At 47.1% G+C, this 19,270-nt stretch overlaps 1 protein-coding gene across 4 annotated transcripts in view; it reads left to right on the top strand.

Annotated features, from left to right (window-relative positions):
- ACVR1 (activin A receptor type 1) overlaps nucleotides 1–19,270 on the top strand; it is a 48,325-nt gene that overhangs the window by 7,222 nt on the left and 21,833 nt on the right. The window contains exon 1 of one of the 4 annotated variants that reach the window (XM_069021374.1): nucleotides 14,045–14,181. The exons of 2 other annotated variants lie outside the window; for them this stretch is intronic. The gene's annotated coding sequence lies outside the window, so the exon portion shown is untranslated. Of the gene's footprint in view, nucleotides 1–14,044; nucleotides 14,182–19,270 lie in introns of those variants that run through there. One more of the 4 variants, XM_069021373.1, reaches the window with a different exon arrangement.

Here is a 19,270-nt window from a genome sequence, read left to right as displayed (position 1 = left end):
AGCACATGAAAAAAGTGCTGATCCTTGTGAATTTAAAAAACACCCACAACAGAATGGAGGGGGTGGGTGCTCTTGGTGGTTGTGATTACAATAGAAAAATAAATATTTGGAAAATGTAGGAAATTCTTTTCTGGACATTCATTCTTACATATTGAGCATTGATCTAAGTAACTTTTATTCCACTTGACCTTTATTTTTGGACTGAGTTGCAAAACCTGTCTAGATCCTGGGTCTAAATGCAGCGATGATGATGAAAATTGCCATGCAAGCACCTTTTTACTCCACCCATTTTCCTTGGGGGTGACTAGGTGTGTATGTGGTGTGGGACCATCTCTGCTTATCTTTTGATTCGAGAGCTGTCCTCCCTGCCAGAGGCAGCATGGGATCTTACTTTGATGTCTTGTTCCTCTCTCAGGCAGAGCCCTTTAGCTCAGTTGGGCAGCGCATTGTGCCCAGACCAGCTCGCAAACGCCCGTCTGTGAGAGCCGAGGTACATCTTTGTGGTTAGGATGAAGGTTGAATCGTTTGAGTATTGGCTGTCCTCCAATTTCTTTGCATAATTTGAACCTGTCTCTGCCCAGAAAGAAACATTCAAGTTATTTCAAGTCACTGGTATAGAAGAAAAAGCTCCACCTAAAAGGCTGCTCAGCAACGTGGGCTGTGTTGCCCCCACCCCAAATCCTGACGTCGTGCGCTGCGAAGGCGTGGCTGGGAGGTGGCTGGTGGCTTCTTTGGTCTGTCCTCCATGTCTGTTCTCATGGATCCTGCCCTTGGCTTTTGCTGTTGAGCCTGTGCACTTCTTAAATTCTTGAACAACTCCTTGGCATGGCTTTTGCTCTCTCACATTAGTTGGTTGCCAGTTGGGCCTTTACAAATGTGCCAGAAGTGCCACGTAGACATTTCTCTGTGTGTTTGTGGACCTGGCATGTTTGCATCAACCTCCAGTAGAGAATAATCTGAGTAACATGTCCCAGCTTGACTAAACAATAGGGTGTTTTTTCTGTCTTGGTGTAGGTATTTTACACATTTGTAAGACTCATGTCATACCTCTAAAGCAACCTGGGCATGGTTGTTCTGCAAAACCTGTTCTAAAATCTAAACCTATTTATTCCCTTCCCTCCCCTGCATACTGCTTCCTTTATGACACAAGTAATATTTTGAAGAATGACTGAATCAATATGACTGTTCCTAAATTATGGAAATAAAAACCTAAGCACCATCAGAAGTCTGAAAGAAATACGGTATTTCCATGCCTGATGCAAAAGTGGCATGTTTTAATGACTTTGACTTTTTTTGGAAAAGTCTTTGACTTCATCTTTTTGGTTGGGATTTGATCCTGGACATTGTTAGACATTCAAAGAAAATATGTATTGGACTTTCATGTGGAACAGTGTCCAGGATTTTGGGGGAACTTTGTCTTGTTTCTCCATTAGGAAAGCCAAAATGCCATGCAGTGAGGAGCCACAAGAACAAACTGGATTTTGAAGCTCGATTTTCTTACACAGTTCCTGGAATCTCTGGTGAGGAATTGGTGTTCCTGAGGCTTCAATGCAGTTTTTATGCCTTCTGTAACAAAGGATCTGTGAGGAGTAAAACCTAATTTATTTCCAGTCTGGAGATTTGTAAAACTTGGACATGCATCCCAATTATAATTATGTTGGTTTAGTTCCCAAAGTGGATGCTCTTTATTCTAAAAGAGGCCCTCCTGTGTGCAACCAGGAGTATTGAAGACCCTGAAGTGTTAGTGTTTGAATGGTTTTGGCTTAGCTTTAAAATAAATATCTACTGTATATGGAACTCTGGGGAGTGGACTAAAGCAAATGGAAAAGGTGAATTAATGGGAAGTTGTTCCGCAAGGCTGGGTCCATAGAGCCACAGCACAGCAACACAGCGGCAGATGGAGGCAGAAGAAAGGTGTTTTGAGAGCTTGCTTGTGTTTTGAGTCTGATGTGAAGTAGGTGCAATTCAGAGGCTGCTGTTCCTCTGCACGGGGTTCTGTTGTCATTGTTCTTGCTCTGCAGCATCCGTGGCTGGAGCAAATTTCCTGTGAGTGCCTGCACTGCTCCTGCAAGGAATAGTGAGAACCATTCCTGGCAGCTTTGCAAAGACTGCAGTGTTTGTCTCCTGGTACTTGATGGTACTTTTGAGACCTGAGTGAAAACATCAACAGGTTCCCTTGAAGACACAGATTCACAGTTTTTCCTGTCTGTGATGGAAACCTGGGAAGAGGAGCATGTGCGCTTCTTCAGGGCTGTGTGTGCCACAGGGTGACTGAGCAAAACAAATTGGCAAACCCTTGTTTTTCTGGGGAGGGAAGGAGCCTCACTCAGAGCTTTTGGCTGCCTCCTGGTAGGAATTCATGTGGTTGTGAACTGAAAGTGGCCCTGGCACTGGGGCTGCAGGGTTTATGGGGTGAAGAGCCCCTGTGCTGGGAGTGAAGATGGTCTCTGCTGTTGGGTCTCCTAAAGGAGAGTTCTGGAGAACCAAGAGAGTGTTTGACCCCCATTACAGATACAAGTAACCAGGGGGTTGGTGTTAAAGAGGGATGCTCGGGGGCGCTTTGTGGGACTCAGGCGTCACTGTCAGAGGAGGGAGCGGCCAAGGGCCAGGCATGTGGCAGAGTGTCTCTAACAGAGTACCTTATTGCTTGTCAGCTGATAATTGGTGCTGTTCGCCTCTGCACACACTTTGTGTTCTGGGAATACGGATAAAACAGTGGGAAACATGTCAGTGAGGTCTTGGTGGGCTGCCTTGTTCTGGTGACCACAGCTCACTGGTTGCTGTGGTGCCCTGGCATTGTGGTAAGGTCCTTGCTGGCAAGTCAGGAGAAATGGGGCAGCAAAGGATTGCTATGTTTGGCTTGGGATGGCCTTGCCTGAGAAGTTCTCAGTAGCACATGTGATGTCTCACAGGGTGGGGACTGTGGTTTTTAACAGCTTTCCCTTGTAAGAAGCACGAGGGCTCTGCTCCCGGGGTGCGGAGGCTGGAGACCACAGTCCTTTGTTGGGCTGTGCTGGCCAGGACCCTCCTCAGGGGGGTCTTTGGGGTCCCCCAGAGGAGTATGGCTCAGGCAGCAGAAAGTGTGTGTAGAAAAGATTCTTTCTGAAACACTGGCCAGTGTGAAGGTGAAGGGAAATGAACCCACACCAAAGTCACAAACAGCAGTGACCCACAGGCTGTATATGAAGTCTCTTAGGGGTTGGTGTGCCAGCAGTGGGAAAGAATACCAAATATGGGGGTTTTTTTCCTCAAAGTTCTGAAATATTCTTCCAAAAATCTTAGGGCTTTTTTGATATGATTGATCTTGTTTCAGTCCCACAGGTGTGTTTAGTTATATGTGAATGAGGGATTCTTCTGAACTTGAGTTCATAATGGCATATTAATTAAAAAATGAATGTTGGACAAGCCAAAAACACTAGCATGTCATAATTGTTTGAAAGATGTCTGTGAGTGTGTTAGCTGACCGCTTGGTGCAGCTTGCAGGTTTTACCCAAATTGTACTTAGGACCACAGCTGAAGGAAAAAAGTGCTTAATGTGTTACCTTCTTTGTGGGAGATAATTATGGGTCAAGAGGCCACAGTAGGTACTGTGTCAAGAAGCAAACCAAGGCAAAAGGAAATAGGCTTGTATGGCCAGTATGAGTTAGATCTGAGCACAAAGGTGGGTTTTCTGGTGCTATATTTGGTCAGTTTCCTGAGACCCCGAGGAAATATTTGAGCATCTGATCTTAAAGGGAGATTCTGTTGATTGTCTGATCTTGAAAGGCCACTTTCTTACAAAACAAACAAAAAGCCCACAAAGAACATGTCTTCTCTGTTAAAGTAATTTAAAATGTTTAAATACAGTGAAGGAACATAGTAAATATTTTTCGTGTAGAACATGCAAAAAAATAACGTGATTTTATTCTGAATTAAGAAGTAGCAAGCTAAAACTTAGGCCTTTTTGGAAAGATTTGAAGAAGCAATGAGATTTGCATTGCTGAGCTGACCCTGCCCTGAAGGTGCTGCAGAAACAGGTGGCACCTTTGGGGTTGTGCGTCTGGAGTATGAAAGTTAAAGTTAAAATTACTTTAAGTGGCTGAACTGTTTTGGGTTTAATTTAATTTGTGTTTTTTGTTTACTTGTTTTTCATAAAAACCCACAGTAAATGCTAAATAAAGTTGGTTAAATGCTCAGCCCAGCTGCATCATGAGGAGGGTTTAAAGGTGACTGAACACTCCCTCCCAGTCTAACATGTCAGAGATTTGTAAAGAGTGTTTCAGATCTTCCACACTGTCACATTCGTGTGTGGGCTGGTGGGGGCTGTCCACTGGGACTCCCAAAAGCAGCAAAGCTGATCCATGAGCTGAGAAGCAGGGTGGTCCTGTCTCCCCCTGCCCAGGTCACCCAGACAAGCTCACCTGGCTGGCTTAGTCCAGGGCAGTTCAGGAGCTGCAGGTCCTGTGTCCTTGGGCTAGTAATTGGGCCTCAGTGGCAAAAGGTGTTGATAATTTTTCTTGCATAATTAGCACAGTCAGGTTGCTGTAAGTCTGTTTTCCAATTAAAAATAAACTTTAAAGTATTGTATTTATAAGAGTGAATAATCAAAACAAATGTATTCTTTTCCATAAAAAATGGGGACCTGCGTTCCTGGGTGTTGGAGTAGAGGGATGGAGAAGGAAATGGTCTTTAAAGCCTGTATTTAGTTAGTATTAATTTGTGTTCAACAGCAATTAAACCTTTCTTAGAAAAGAACAAAAATAAGTACAAAATCAGATCTAAAATTGGTTATTTAAATTGTACTCAACTTCCTAACTTAAATCACCTTGATCAACTTGGAAGCATTTAAATACACACCAAAACCTGAAATGAATATTCTACCTGAACAAATGTAAAATGCTGTTTTAAAAATTTCAGAAAACCAGGTAAAATTCCAAATGTGTGGGTTGTGGGGTGTTTTTGTTTGTTTGTTTGTTTTGTTTGTTTAAAAACCTTTAATTTTGAGTCATTATGGTCACACAATTACTCAGTTGGGTTTATTTTGCATTTCTGTAGCTATTTTTTCCTGGTAGTAGTCCGAAGACACTTCTGTCCCAAGTAACATCCCAGCTCAAGTGGAGCGAAATACTCCATATAGTGCTGGAGTTGGTCAGTGTGGTGTTCCTTGCTGGGAGCAGCTTGTGCAGCCTGGCTGGATTTTCAGGTGGCCAGGGATTGCTTTCTCCCAGGGAGCCGTGCAGACCTGCAGAGAGCTCTGGCTTGTCCAGCCCTCCCTAGAATTGCTAGTTTGGCAACTCTGCCCCTGGGAAGTTTACCACAGAATTGTTTTGAAGCTGTTTGATTTCTTTGCAGCCCTGCTGTGGGAACTCAGTGTTTTTGGGTTTGCTTGTTCTGCCTGCTCTGAGCTGGTGCTGCTGTTACCTTTGTCATGGTGCAGTGACATCTCAGGCCTTTGCATGGTTGACAACAGAGCTGTTCAAACATTTCCTGCCCTCTCCTCCTCACCTGGTGGCAGGTACACTGAGGCTGTGTTGGTATGGTCAAATACAGACCATGGAGCAGAGCCTTTGCTTCGAATTTGTGTTCCCAGCAGTTTGCAGATGAGACCTGCCTTGTGCTCCAGGCTTACCTGTGATGCCAAAGGAGCCTGTCTGCCTCTGGTTGTGTGGAGGTGAGACAGTGGCAGGACTCCAGAGCAAGGGAGCAGAGTGCTGCAGGGACATGTGGGGTTTATTGCTGCTGGAGGAGCTAATGTACAGTTGCAGGTCCAAAACCAGGTGTCCCTCTGAGCAGGTGCGGGTGAGGAATCATCTCTTAGCAGAGTTCTTGGCTAAAGCTCAGTTGTTAGTAGTAGGGTTTCTTGCAGCAGTGTGTTTGTATCAGTAGGTCAGTGTTAACTGGTGTCCAGCAACCCTTGTCTTCCCCAAATGATCACTTTGAGGCACTTGGAGTGAGTGGAAATGATCATGGTGTTAAGAAGGGGAACACAAAAAGAGAAGAAATCAAAGAGCTTTTCTTGGTTGAAGTAGTTTTGCCATGTAACTTGTGTAGGTAGCTACACTTTGGTTTCCTGCACGGTCCATGAAATGGGTATTGGGAGAATGCTGCTGCAGTGCTCTTTGAATCCAGGGAAATCCTAGGCAGAGCAGATTTTGTTTGACTGTATAAATGTCTCTTCATGAGAAACAAACCTGACCAACAACCAAGTTCACACAACAGCTCACTGGTTTTAACTTCAATCTCTGCTAGCCCGGATTGTGATTATCCTTGCTCTGGGAAGCCATGAGGAATGTTAGATGATCTGTCCTGAAAATGGTGGGAGGGACACACGGGAAGTCCTTGCTGTCAGACCACAGTGGGACAGTTCAGCCCAAAGCTCTGGTACAAAGGAACTCAGTCTTGTCCATGTTTGTGGTGTATGTTCCCAGACAAAGGGCTGTGCAGATCAGTAGGGGTGACTTCTGTTTTTACTAGTTCATACGGTCAAGTGAGTTCATATTATTCAGTCAGTTCTGGGGGTTTTGGAGATGATTTAGTAATTCCTGGTTTTTTCAGCCAACTGACAGAAAAACAATGTATTAAAAGCATTGATAATTCGTTTATTCAGCTTAGATCTGCTTGTTTGCTGGCAGTGTTCAGCTTCCTTTGGAGTATCTGGCTGCTGCAGGGCAGGCTGGGGACCCACAGAGACAGGGGCTGGGCGGGCCAAGTGTCACTGCTGCTGACTACCATTGCTGTGAGTTAATCCTGCTTTTCAGAGGGGAAATGGCTAATACGTGAGTAGGTGCCTTGTGAACAAGCAACAGCTGGGTGCAAAGCAAAAATCTGCTAAAACATGACTAATTTTTGAGTGTTGCATAGAGTTTTTGTCTGTATTCAGCAGCAAATTACCATTTGAGCTTATGCTGCTGTTGCTTTGCTGGAGCTGGCATGAGCTGTGTGTTTGAATTGATGGTCATTGCTATGAGACTGTCAAAGCATTGGTACAATGTGGGGGTTGGCTCTCTGTTCTTCCACTTGCAATTCGGCTGATTCCGTTCACCGAGAACTCTTTTAATTGGGCTCTACTCTGTATTATGTTAAAACTCTGATGCTAGACACAGAAACCTGTGACACTTGTTTTGTTTGTTCCTGAAAACATACACTTCATTCTGCTTTGGCCATTCAGATTGGTTTTATGGGATTGTCAGCTGAAAATAATACTCCAATTGGCAGCAGCATGGCAGCTTCCTGCAGCCTGGGACCAGCAGGGGGGTAACTCATCCAGGGAGGCTGGGAAATGAAAATTCCTGTTCTGAGAGCATTTGTTGCTTAGCAAGAGGCATCGTGGCCTTGGGAAGGGCTGGCCCAGCACCTGGGCTGGCCTTGGCAGGCAGCTCCACATGCTGGGTGGTGGGTGCTCCGGGACAGCGGAGCTGGGCCATTCTGGAGAACATCTCGGCCACCATGGCCTGGCCCCGCTGTCCCTGAGTGCCCAGCTGTGCTGGGAGCTGGGCTGGAGGCCAGCTGTGGGTGAGGCTGGGAGCGCCGGCCGCTGGGGCAGAGGCGGCACACGCGGAGGAGAGGAGAGCTTTGGTGGTGAGCCTGGAGTGTGTAACTGCAGTGGGATGGCTGGTTAGAAAATAACCAGTAGTCATGACTTCTGTTAATTAACTACTAAGAGTTAAATAAATGTTGTTGGAAAAACTGGTCTGTGTTTATTTGGCACGTCTCTCTCCAGCCGAGGCTGGTGCTAGTTGGTACACGCTCCACTGCTGAGCCTGTCTGCAGCGTGGTTTTATGTTTTCCATCTGTATTGATTTTCATGATTCATTGACCATGATCTAAGCAAAAAGCACACTTAAATGACACTGGAGACAGCTGTCTGTTAAAGTGGGACCTTTATGTAGTCTGAAATGGCGCCAGATTTTTCTTCCATTACTTTATCAAGTAACACACACCAGTAATATTCTTTGTTTAATTTCCTTTTCTAGGTCACTGGTATGTCACCTCTCTTTTGTGTAAGGAGCAGATGGTAAATTCTTACTCTAAACTTTCCTATCGGTTTTGCTCCTGTTATTTTTCTGATAATCATTTGAGGTTATTCTGAAATGGAAGGGGCCTTACCTTGTATTTGGGAGTCTCTCCAAAGGACTCAGTTCTTCTTTCTTCTCCCTGTGGAGCTGTTTTGGAAGGTACATGTGGGAAGTTTGGATAAAAGCAGAAACATATAAAGCTTGGGAAGCTAATGTGTAGCTTTTTCCAGTTATAATCTGTCTCTCTTTGTATGGCAAGCTGAAGTTCCAGATGTTGTTTTGGCTTGGAGATAATGGATAGGGGAAAAATAAGCATTCTTAATGTTAACAGAGTCAGCCTGTCTGGATCTGAGCTGACAGGAAAAGGGAGAGATAAAACCTTCATTAATGGTGTATGCACTGCTGAAGAGCCAGGGCGGCTGTCCCTGGAAAGCAGTCCCAGATTGGCAGTGCCCAGTGCCAGCTGTGGGAGCCGACAGCTGCCGGGCTGGGGCCACCACTGTGACACTGATCGTTGCCTTCTGCGGGGGACAGCGGGCTTGGTTCAGGTGTGCAACTCCTCCCCCTCTTCCTGTTAAAAGTTAATTCTTACCCCCCTTGCTTCATGCCCCCAACACCCCTCTTGGTGTCCTGCTTGCCCTCAGCAGCTGCCTGTGGGTTTTGGGGGATGCAGAGCTGAGGTGAAGGGCTGTCGGTCAAACATGCTTTTGGGGTCAGGTGGCTCTATGGCTTTACCCACATTGGGCCTCTGTCTTGGAGCACCAGTGGATTTTTTGAAGCTTGTCCTCACCAGGAGCTCCATTTATTGTGAGGTGCAGCGTGGTTTGGGCATGCGTGTGCTGGATTTCTTCTGTAGGAGACTAAGCTGCAAGCTCTGTTCCTGTTGTATCGCAAATGTGCTCCGTCCTGAAATGTGGGCGTCAAGTTCTCAGCCTCTTCTGGGCAGCTTGGAGCCATATGTGGTAGCACCTTCCAGTGAGGGGACCAAGCTCAATCCACTCTGAAGTAAGAGTGCTGGAATGCATGTTAGGAGTACATGTGGTGGCCAGAAAAGGGATTTCCTGGATTAGTCCAGAGGTTATATGTATAATAGTCTGTCCATTTTCTGTGTTATATTAAATACATAAATATACTGTGTCCTGTGTCTCTCTCATACCTGTTCCTCCTGTCAGGCTTATTTCTAAAATGTATGAGCAGATTATTTTTAATTAATTGCTGCAATTCTGTGACTTCCTCCTTAATCTTTCCTTTTTTTTCCTTTTTCATTGTTGAGTCTAGGAAGTAGCAGTTTCCAGCCAGTAGCCTGTCCCCACACCTGTCTTCCCCCACGTGGCATAGAGTCCTTCAGGGCTTCCTGGCCTCGGAGAGCAGTTCTGGTGAGGATGCTCAGTTCACTTCCCTTACTACTGTAAAGCTAAAAGGGAATAGTGCTGACACTGGCTCATCTGAGGGACAGAGGAGCTGAGCTGCTGCAGTCCTTCTGCTACCTGAAGTCTTGGCTGTTTGCTGCTTAGAATTGGGATAAACTTGTCCTCATCAGTTTGTGTAAGTTATTGGAACGAGGGTCTGGGTGGGTGGGAGGGAGAGGAGCTGCCTTGTGTTGGAGTAGCACAGTAAGGGATCCTTGGAGCATGTACAGTATTGGCCAGCTGGATGTGTGTGTCAGCATAGGCCAGGATATGAATGGTTTAACCCTTTTTGGCCTTGTTTTTGCCTCAGAAGTGGGAGTATGTGCCTGGAGCTGGCCGGCTGACCAGCTGTGATCGTGTATGCATTGCCTGATGCTCCAGAAAAACTGTCCTTAGAAATCCCATTGGACTGGGCTGTGCAAGACACGTCAGAATAAAGGGCCTGTTGCATGTTTGGTGGAGGAAGATGCAGAAGGGGAATCTGGGTGTGGGAGACGACTGCTGCCTACCTTTGTGCTGCTCACATTCCTCACTCGGGCCCGCAGGCAGCAGTGGGGTGTCTTGCTCATGTGGTTCATGACTCAAGCCAAGCCCAGATGTTTTCATGCCTGGTCTGGCCTATTTTCTGAGAATAAGCTTGGATGCCTCAGTCCATTTTATTGTGGTTTTCTTAGTGTCTAGTCCACCTGAAGTTAAGATGATTTCTGGCCTAATTGCATGCTCACAGGCAGACATGGCAGCTTCTGCTTTCTCTCTGCAGCTGTGTTCCTGCTAACTTCAGAGAACTCACAATTAGAGCCATGCTGGTGAGAACCTGGGGTAGGGTTTTGATGCTGCTTTTTTTTGAGTGGAAAGTTTTAGAGCATGAAACCCAGAAGAGTCTGTCTTATGGCCAGGAGATGAGTGAAAATGCTGAAGGTTTCTGTGAGGTCAGAGGTGGACCTGTTGACCAACCTGGCTTTCCATTTCTATGGAGCAGTAAGTGGTAGGGACGTGGAAACCTTTTTGTACTGACTGTTGAACCTTTCGTTTAGCATTATCTGGCTGACAGGTTGATGACAGTTACTATCCAGAGTATCCAAACTTTATTTCCTCATGCCTTTGACAGTGCTTTAGTGCTTTTTGACCCTTTGTAGGAACAGTTTGTATAGCAGGTTATTTGTGGGAAGTAAATGCACTCCTTTAACTTGAGTTTTCCTCTGAGGAAAATGGCTTGATGTTGTTGGAAAAAGAGTGGAATGGTCACCTGCTCTGTGTGAACAAGTGCTGCCTTGTGTCCTATTCAGAATGATCTCTTCTTCCATCACAGCCCATGAATGAGAAGGGCTGTTGGCCCAAAGCATATTTGTGTGCTTCCTGTGTTCAGGAGCAGTTGGTGAAGGTTGTCTCTGACTCACTGTCCTCAGCGTGTTACATTCAGAGTCATGGCTGGGTCCTCTATGCGGAGATGTTGGACCTTGGAAATAGCCAGTGGATATATGTCATAAGCTCACTGGAATCATGAGTGTGGCCTTGTTCCCAACTGGGGATAGCTGTGTTGCTCTTGAGCAATCTGTTCAGAGCTCCAAAGCCAGACTGGTCCCAAAAGAGAGCTTTAGCTTTCATTGTGCTTCACATCTGCAGCTGAGTGTATGTGAGGTCAGCCTTGGGAATTTAGCTGCTAAATAGGGATGAGACTGGCTGCTTTTGGCTTCTGCAGCAGCAATTAAGCCAAAAGTCTGTGGAATGGTTTTCTGAAGATCTGCAAGTACAGTTGGGTTTGGCAAGGCCACGTGAGATGCCTGAGTTTGACAGTATACAGCTAAATAGGTGGAAAGGGAATACTTGAAACAGCTCAGGAAAGAAGTGTCAGAATTGTGTATAACTGGGATGAATTTGGTGTTCGGAGAGGTGACAAGGTGCCTGATGATGGGACTGAGGGGTGCATAGCAGGCAGTGATGGACATCAGCTAGGACTGTGATGGGGAGCTCCCATACCAGGAGAGACACAAGGGTTTGCCTGATAGACACAGCTGTAACAGCAACTGACGAATGCCAGGACAAAGTGATCTGTAAAGGTCTCGAGCTGTTTTAGCACACAGGCTTGAATGTTAGATGGATCAGTGTCCCTGGTGAGACTGCCACAGGTAAGATATGAGAGGAACAGAGACCTGTGGTGGAGGCTGTGGTACCTTATGAAGCCTCAGGTGAGAAAGGGGGACGGCTTGCAGGATGCTTTGAGGGAGCTGGAGCACAGAAAAGAGAAGATCATGGTGGAGGGAGAGAACAGGTGTGAGGTTAGCACTGAGGTTAATGTTGCTGATGTGGGAAGAACAGAAATACCACTGAAGAGTTCAAGGATGGAGAAAAGCCTCAACTGATCTTCACCTTACTGTCTTCTTCAAGTCAGCTTTGGGTTGTGTTCCCCTTAACGACGAGTGCCCCTCAGTGTTGTTTCTGGATTTCATGAGGCCCTGTACATCCCTGCTCCTGAGTGTCCCATTTGCACAGTGCTAGTGGGAAACGGGAGGCTGTGGAGTACCAGGGCTTAATAGGACCTGATTTGTTTGTATCTTGGATTTAAGAACAGAATAATGTGTCTCTGGCCTGTCCAAACAGGCAAGACCAAACTGTAGAGCAGTACTGCTAAAATTCTGGGGTGGTTTAGTATAATCTCTGAAGATTTGACTTTCTCATGCAGCAGGGTGTTTCCTTCTTCTTGGGACTGCTAATTGCATTCAGTTTTCTGGACTCCAGAGTAATAGTTAATGAAATGCTCTGCTGAGAGGAAATACTGTTTCATGACTCGTGCTTATGGAGTCTCAGGAACTTCTGTTCTCAGTCCGATTGCTCTATAAATGTTGGTTAATTTTCTTAGGCTGGCTGAGGCTAGGAGCATTTAAGCTGTAAGTGGGGTGCAGAATGAACACCTGACTTTTCTATGTCCCTTAACCTTTCCGACTTTGTAGCAGCCCATCACTCCTGAAGAATGCTGCTCTAATCCCAGCATAATCCCTGAGCAGTGAGCCGGAGGTGTGAAGCCAGGCTATCCTATCTCTCCTCGGTACCCCTGCCATGGTACTGTGTTCCTCTGTGCCTCTCCTGCTCCTGTCCTCCTCAGGTTTATAGATTTATATATGTACACAAATAAAAGTACATATATATCTATAGTATTTCCAGCTTTGATGGTTTTATTTTAACTAGTGGCTGTTTTTGCTGTGTCATGCTGCTGTTGTATTATTCTGCCAATGCAATGAAATTGATTAAAAAAAACAAGTTTTGGCTAATTTTTATCAAAATACCCCAAAGTGCACTCAGGGAAGGGTGCTTGGGTTAAAGGACAGCAGTAGAATATTCTTGTGGTGATGACTCTGTGAAAACAATTCTGGAGGTTCAGATTTACCCGGGGTAAATCTGCAAAATCTCGCTGGGATTATTGATGTGCAAATGAGGGTCCTCACTGGAGTGAAATATCAACACAACTGAGGGGTCACCTGGAGAGTGCTGTGGCTGAGGAAGCTTCCAGCAGCGTCTTAACCTCACTCAGAGTTTGGCTCTGAGTGATCTGGCCTGATATCATCAGGGACCGTGAATAAAAAGCATTTGCACCTCTCTAGGTCCCTGCATGTGTGAAAACACACTGAGACAGTAGGGAGACGATGACATTGTTATCTTGCAGCAGGGCTTGCCCCAGTGAGAGATGGTCTCTAAAAGCTGTGCACATTATCAGACTCAGGCTTCTCTGCAAGCCAGAATAAAGAAATGAGTACTTGAAATTTGTGTAAAGAAAAACAGGGGAAATCAGGAAAAACCCCCAAACAGCTTTTTAAAGGAAAAATTAGGATTTTTGTTGGTGACAGCCAAGCCAAAGATTTGTTTTTGAAAATGTTTGTTTTGGTTGGCTGGAGTGTTCTGCAGAAACTCCGAACAGGCAAGCTGTGTAATATTTAACTAGTTACTAAAAAGCATTCGAAAATGATTAGCAGTCAGTGATCTCATTTAGACTGTGAGTTCAACTGTCTCGGTTTCTCGTTGAGATTATAATGCAGCTCTCCAGCGGAGTGATGTTTGTTTGGAGAGCAGGGGGTGATGCAGGCTCTGTGGGTTCCCGGGGGCTGGCACTGTGTTTAGCAGGGGTGATGCAGGCTCTGTGGGTTCCTGGGGGCTGGCACTGTGTTTAGCAGGGGTGATGCAGGCTCTGTGGGTTCCTGGGGGCTGGCACTGTGTTTAGCAGGGGTGATGCAGGCTCTGTGGGTTCCTGGGGGCTGGCACTGTGTTTAGCAGGGGTGATGCAGGCTCTGTGGGTTCCTGGGGGCTGGCACTGTGTTTAGCAGGGGTGATGCAGGCTCTGTGGGTTCCTGGGGGCTGGCACTGTGTTTAGCAGGGGTGATGCAGGCTCTGTGGGTTCCTGGGGGCTGGCACTGTGTTTAGCAGGGGTGATGCTGCTGGGGCAGGAGCTGCTCGGGCCATGACTGTGTGCTGGGGCTGCACCTGGATGGGCTCTGCGGTGCCTCGCGCTGGTCCACAGGGGCTGCAGAACCAAATCCCGGTGACACTGACTGGTGCCGTACCAGACTGTGCCCTTGCTGTGCACATGGGAGTGGGGCTGTTTGTGCCCATCCTCCTTGTTCTCTCCCTGTCAGGACAGACCAGGATACAACAGGAGCAGTGTGGGCAATCCTGAAATGTCTGCAAGTTGTGTGTTTCTCCCTGAGCTCCTTCATCACACACTGCACAGATAACATCTGGAGTAAACACAGTAGTGCTGGCTGGAGGAAAGCAGGCCAAGGCTTGGAGAGGTAGGCTTTGAGTAAGTTAAAAGTAAGTCACTGTTACTGTGTGCATTTTGGGTTTGTGTGGTTATTTTAATCTTTTTTTCCTAAACTATTCAGAAACAGCTTTTACAGGCAATTCCTGATAATCTCTCAGGTGAAAATATTTGTGTTTTGGGACTTACTCATAGCTGCTGGATAAATCCAGGTGTTCTGTTTGGATAGAGTTTGTATCTTCATTGGCAGTTCTGTGTTGAGATGTGAGAGTCTACTGCCTTTGGAGAGAGAACCATTCCAGGGGAAAAGTGCCATGTCTGGCAGCAGAATGTGCAAGGGGTGCTTTGCTTGCCTCCTAAGCCCCAGGTCTCAGCACAAATGAAGTCACCAGATGTTGATGGGGATTTTCCTCACTTTGTGGGCATCTAGAATGGCCTTGGCAGAGTGGTATTCAAGGTTGTCTCTAGTTATGACTTGTGTCTGATAGGGAAAGTGTCTAAGGAGCTTTGCAGCTGTGCAGTGGAGTCTTTTTCCTGGTAGCTGCAGAATGCAGTGTTCCCCTCTGGTAGGAGCTCTCTGTGTGCCATGTAAGAATACCTGTACAGCAAGGAAATGTGTAGCATAATAAAATAACACCTTTGTTTATATGTGAAATACGTGAGAAGCCACAGTAATTCATGTGTAAGTGTCTTGAGCAGATACCTGTGCAGTGCCTCGGGCACGTTCGTGTAAGGTGAAACCTGAACCCGAGCATTCCCTTGAGTGGCTCATGGACCTGCAAACCCCTACGTGTTCATTGTGTGCTGATTCTCTGCACATGTGGAATTGCACACTTCACTTTCCAGGTGCTCCCAGCAGTGGCATGGTCAGTGAACCATAGACAGTGACGTTGTGAATGAGGGCTTTTAAGGGATGTTGCTGTATGCAGGCTCTTCAGGGGAAAGCTGTTCCATGGGGCAATGCTAATCCTTGATAGTTGCATTCTGGTGAATTCATTTACCTCACAAGGCAACAAATGATATGGAAAGATACACATGCGGCTTCAAAGGCACTGGGAAGTTGCAGATCAATATAAAAGTGTCTGTGCTTGCTTCATTGTTTGAGTAAGCCATCTGTCAGTGGGTTGCCTAAGACCCCTGTACTGATGCAATATCTCCACACAGCCTGAGCTTCTGCTGTGGGGCAAGAGCCTTCTGTGTTCTGTCTCCTGCAGCCACAGGGAGGTTCTGCTGCCCACATGGAAACACTGAACGGTTTGTGTTGGAAAAGCCCTCTAAGATCATGAAGTCAAACCATTCTTCCAGCACTGCCAAGGCCACCACTAATCCAGTGTGCCACATCCACATGGCTTTTAAATCCCTCCAGGGATGGGGACTCCACCACTGCCCTGGACAGTGCCAGGCAGCCTGTGCCAAGGCTGGACAACCCTTTCCATGAAGGAATTTTCCCTAGTATCCAACCTGAGCCTCCCCTGGCACATCTTGATGCCATTTCCTCTTGTCCTGTCCCTGTTCCCTGGGAGCAGATCCCAACGCTCCCTGGCTACCCCCTCCTGTCAGGGAGTTGTGCAGAGCTAGAAGGTCCCCCCTGAGCCTCCTTTTCTCCATGCTCCCTCAGCCACTCCTGTTGCTTCAGTCCCTTCCCCAGCTCTGGTCCCTTCCCTGGACACACTCCAACCTCTCAATGTCTTTCTCATTGAGCGGGTCCCAGAACTGCCTCCAGGATTGCAGGTGCCTCAGCAGAACCAGTACAGGGGATGGGCACTGCTCTGGTCCTGCTGGTCACACTATGGCTGATACAAGCCAGGTGCCCTTGGCCTTCTTGCCCACCTGAGCACACCTTGGCTCATGTTCAGCCGCTTTCACCAGCACTCCCAGGGCCTTTCCCAGCTTTCCAGCTGCTCTGGCCCAGCACGGAGCACTGCCTGGGGTGACCCCAGTTTGGGACTGAGCACTCTGTCTGGTTGAATAGGCCACTGGCTCCAGCCCATATACAATTTCAGAAGTCCCCCTGCTCCCCAGTTGCCCTGCATGGGGAAGCTGTGTAATTACTTTTGGTCTTTTCTGTGCTACTTGTGCATTCTGGGCTTTCAGCTGGTCTGCTTGTTCCCCAGGGATTGCATGAGAGCCTCTGCCCTCCCCTCTGTTAAAGGAGAGGCTGTGTGTGATTGTGCCTTCCCCACACTGCTCAGGAAGGGGCTGATGCTCCTTCTGGCTCACTCCTTTGTAAAGGCTTTTTTCTTTCTGGGATAGTAAAGTAAAGGCTTTTTTCTTTCTGGGATAAGTGGTTGTATTGTCCTGTGTTGTCATGTGTCTGTTCCCCCACTCTGTCACTGTGAGTCTCTTGTCCCATGCCAGGCCATTCCTGCAGTTGGTGTGTCAGCTGGAGCTGTGGGCTCCAGCACGGGCAGCACATAAACCCGTACTTGTATGTGCCAGGAGGGAGAGCGAGCAGGGGTTTATTTTTATATGTGACACTCGTGCTTTGCTACCTCTTCCTTATAAGAACCCAGGGGTTGGCTCTTTGTGAACCTGTCAGAGTTACGGACCGGGAGAAATGTCCAGGACACTTTACACTGTGTAGTTGCCTTCCGTGTGGTGGTTTTATTCTTAGTCAGCAGTGCTGTGATTTTGCTTTGTACTCAAGGACAGAAGAACCAGTATCCCATCCTTCGCTCTCTCCGTGTTTGCGGTCACTTGAATCTGAGACATTTGGTCTTTCTGGGTGGCACGTTGGCACATTTTTGGCGCTGTGATATGTGGATGTGTGCCTTGTGCATTTGCAGGTGGGTACCAAATGGAGTTGGTGGCTGACTTCCATCTTCTGAATTCTGGCAACCAAGTTTAGATCATAAGAAAGGACTGCCCAAGGTTGTTGCTCTCCAAGGCAAGGAATGCCTTTGTGGGGCTGCTTGGGGGTTGCATTGCCTTTGTGTGAGCTTCAATTAAAGAGCAAGCTGTGAATTACTGCTTTTAAATGCACATTTCTCCTTCTGAAGACACAGCTGTTGATGAATTCAGCTCGTGTGTGGCTGTTGTGGATAGCACAACTGTGATCCAGTATTATGGATGTTTTCTTTTGATAGGAATCTGGTGAGGTACATGCAAAATATGTACAGCCCTTGGGCTCTTGGCAGGGGGCCACTGGGACTGTCAGCGATATCTGGGTGCTTCTGATCTCATCCGGAAAGTCTGAGCTGCTCTCATGGTTCATGTTCCCATGTCTGTGTCATATGGAGATGAAATGCAACCTGAAGGTTCTGCACTAATGGGCTCACTCTGTCTGGCGCGGTCTGTGCTTAGTGGTGGCACTGGGGACTAAAGGCCATTTCCCAACAGCCGGTGCCTGTGGGGGTCCTTGTGGTCCTTTGGGTTGTCTGAACTGGTTCTTCTCTCCCCTGTGGCTTTTTGCTGCTGCTGTCCCGACAGTCCCAGTACAGAACTTCACCCCACACTGCTGTCAGGCCATACAGGAACAATTTGGCAGGACACAGGGTGTTTTCTTGGGAAGAAAAGAGAGAGCAACATTAGCTGTGAAAGTGGAACAGGCATTGGGGTTTCAGGGTGGATTTTGCAGTCTTGGGACTTTATGACTACAAACCATAAGGATTCTATCGACTCTGTTACCTAAGCCAGTTGTGTGTCTGTGTGCTATGTTGGGTGTCTTCACCAAGTGTTACATCTGCCTTGTGCTTGGCTTATTGCTCATTTGGGCTTCCAAAGCCAGTTTAAGGAACTCCTTCTTCAGAATCCAAAGCTGGCCTTGGTGCAGATGCTGGCCTGCCCAGGAGCCAGGGTCCCTTCTATGCCTGCACCACATGGCAGGTTTGTTTGGAAAACTGGGAGCTGCCACTTTGAAAGAGACTTTTCCATCGATAGCAAGTTCTGGTTTTCCAATGATAGCGTGCTTTTGCAGGAGGAGGTTAAGCCCAAATGATCCACTTTTCCCTGTATGTGGCTGAAGCTCAGACACAGTGTCCTGCCTCCAGCTCTGCCCTGTGGTACCCAGTACTGCTGCATATGGAGTATGGCATGGGATGCTGGGATCCCTGTCTCTGTGGGTATGGAGTGTGGCACACAGCACACGGATCCCTGGGATCCCTGCATCCCTGTGTGTGGAGTGTGTCAGGGAGCGCTGGAATCTGCATCGGTCTGTATGGAGCGTGTCCTGGAGCGCTGGGATCGCTGAGCGCTGGGATCCCTGCCCATGTTCCCAATGCCCTCTAGTGGCTCTTGCCGCTGTGCTGCGGTTCCATAGGGCACGGCCAGCAGCTCCAGTCAAACAGCAAACATCCTTTTGTTTAGAAAGGAAAATACCTTTTGTGTATTTTTTGCTGGTTGCTTGTTAATTCCTCTTTATCTGGGTTTAATCCCAAACCTTCCTTTGGGAAAAAAGTTCTTGTGAATTGAAACACCTGATAGTAACTGGATATATCATGGACCTTTAAATCCATAGCAATTTTCTGTGGGGATTTATTAAAGAATGTTTTGTTCCTTACATTAAAATGTGTGTTTTCTTTCTTTCTAAACAAGCAATAACTGGAAGGAGTGTGCTTGCCGATGTCACTAGAACCAGACTTTGGTGCTTATGTATGTGCATTAATTGCTTTGAAAAAGTAATTTTTTTTAAGCAGTGGGAACAACACCTTTGAACTCATGTTCTCAAATAATTTTTTGAGGGAAAATTAATATTTTGTAAGGGTCAGAGTCTCCCTCCCAGCTCCTTCCCTCCTCCAGTCTCCCACCGTGGCTGACTCAGTTGAGGTGGTGTGGCTGGGCCGTGCTGAGGGCTGTGAGCCCCTGCCAAAGCCCCAGAGTGTCCTGGCCTGCAGGGACGTGGTGCAGGCTTTGGACTGGCGCTGAGGACGCATGGGTGGGTGTGTTATAGGTCTTCTGTGCACAAGCTCTTCTCAGCAACAGCAGACAAGGTATTCCTTGAGGCTTTTTGGAAAATGAATGGCTGCAAGGACAGTCTCATAGAAGCAGGGTTTAAATTGAAGTATCGGGCTTTTTCCTCGGGAGGACCATGTATGCTGTGGAATGCATAAAATCTGTTAAAAGTCCAGTATGTTTTGTTTGCCTCTTTGTGGGGGCATGGGTCTGACTTCCATCCTCATCCT

This window comes from Aphelocoma coerulescens, chromosome 7 (assembly GCF_041296385.1).
Source record: "Aphelocoma coerulescens isolate FSJ_1873_10779 chromosome 7, UR_Acoe_1.0, whole genome shotgun sequence".
Lineage (NCBI taxonomy): Eukaryota > Metazoa > Chordata > Aves > Passeriformes > Corvidae > Aphelocoma > Aphelocoma coerulescens.
This window is presented reverse-complemented; position numbering and strand designations above follow the sequence as displayed.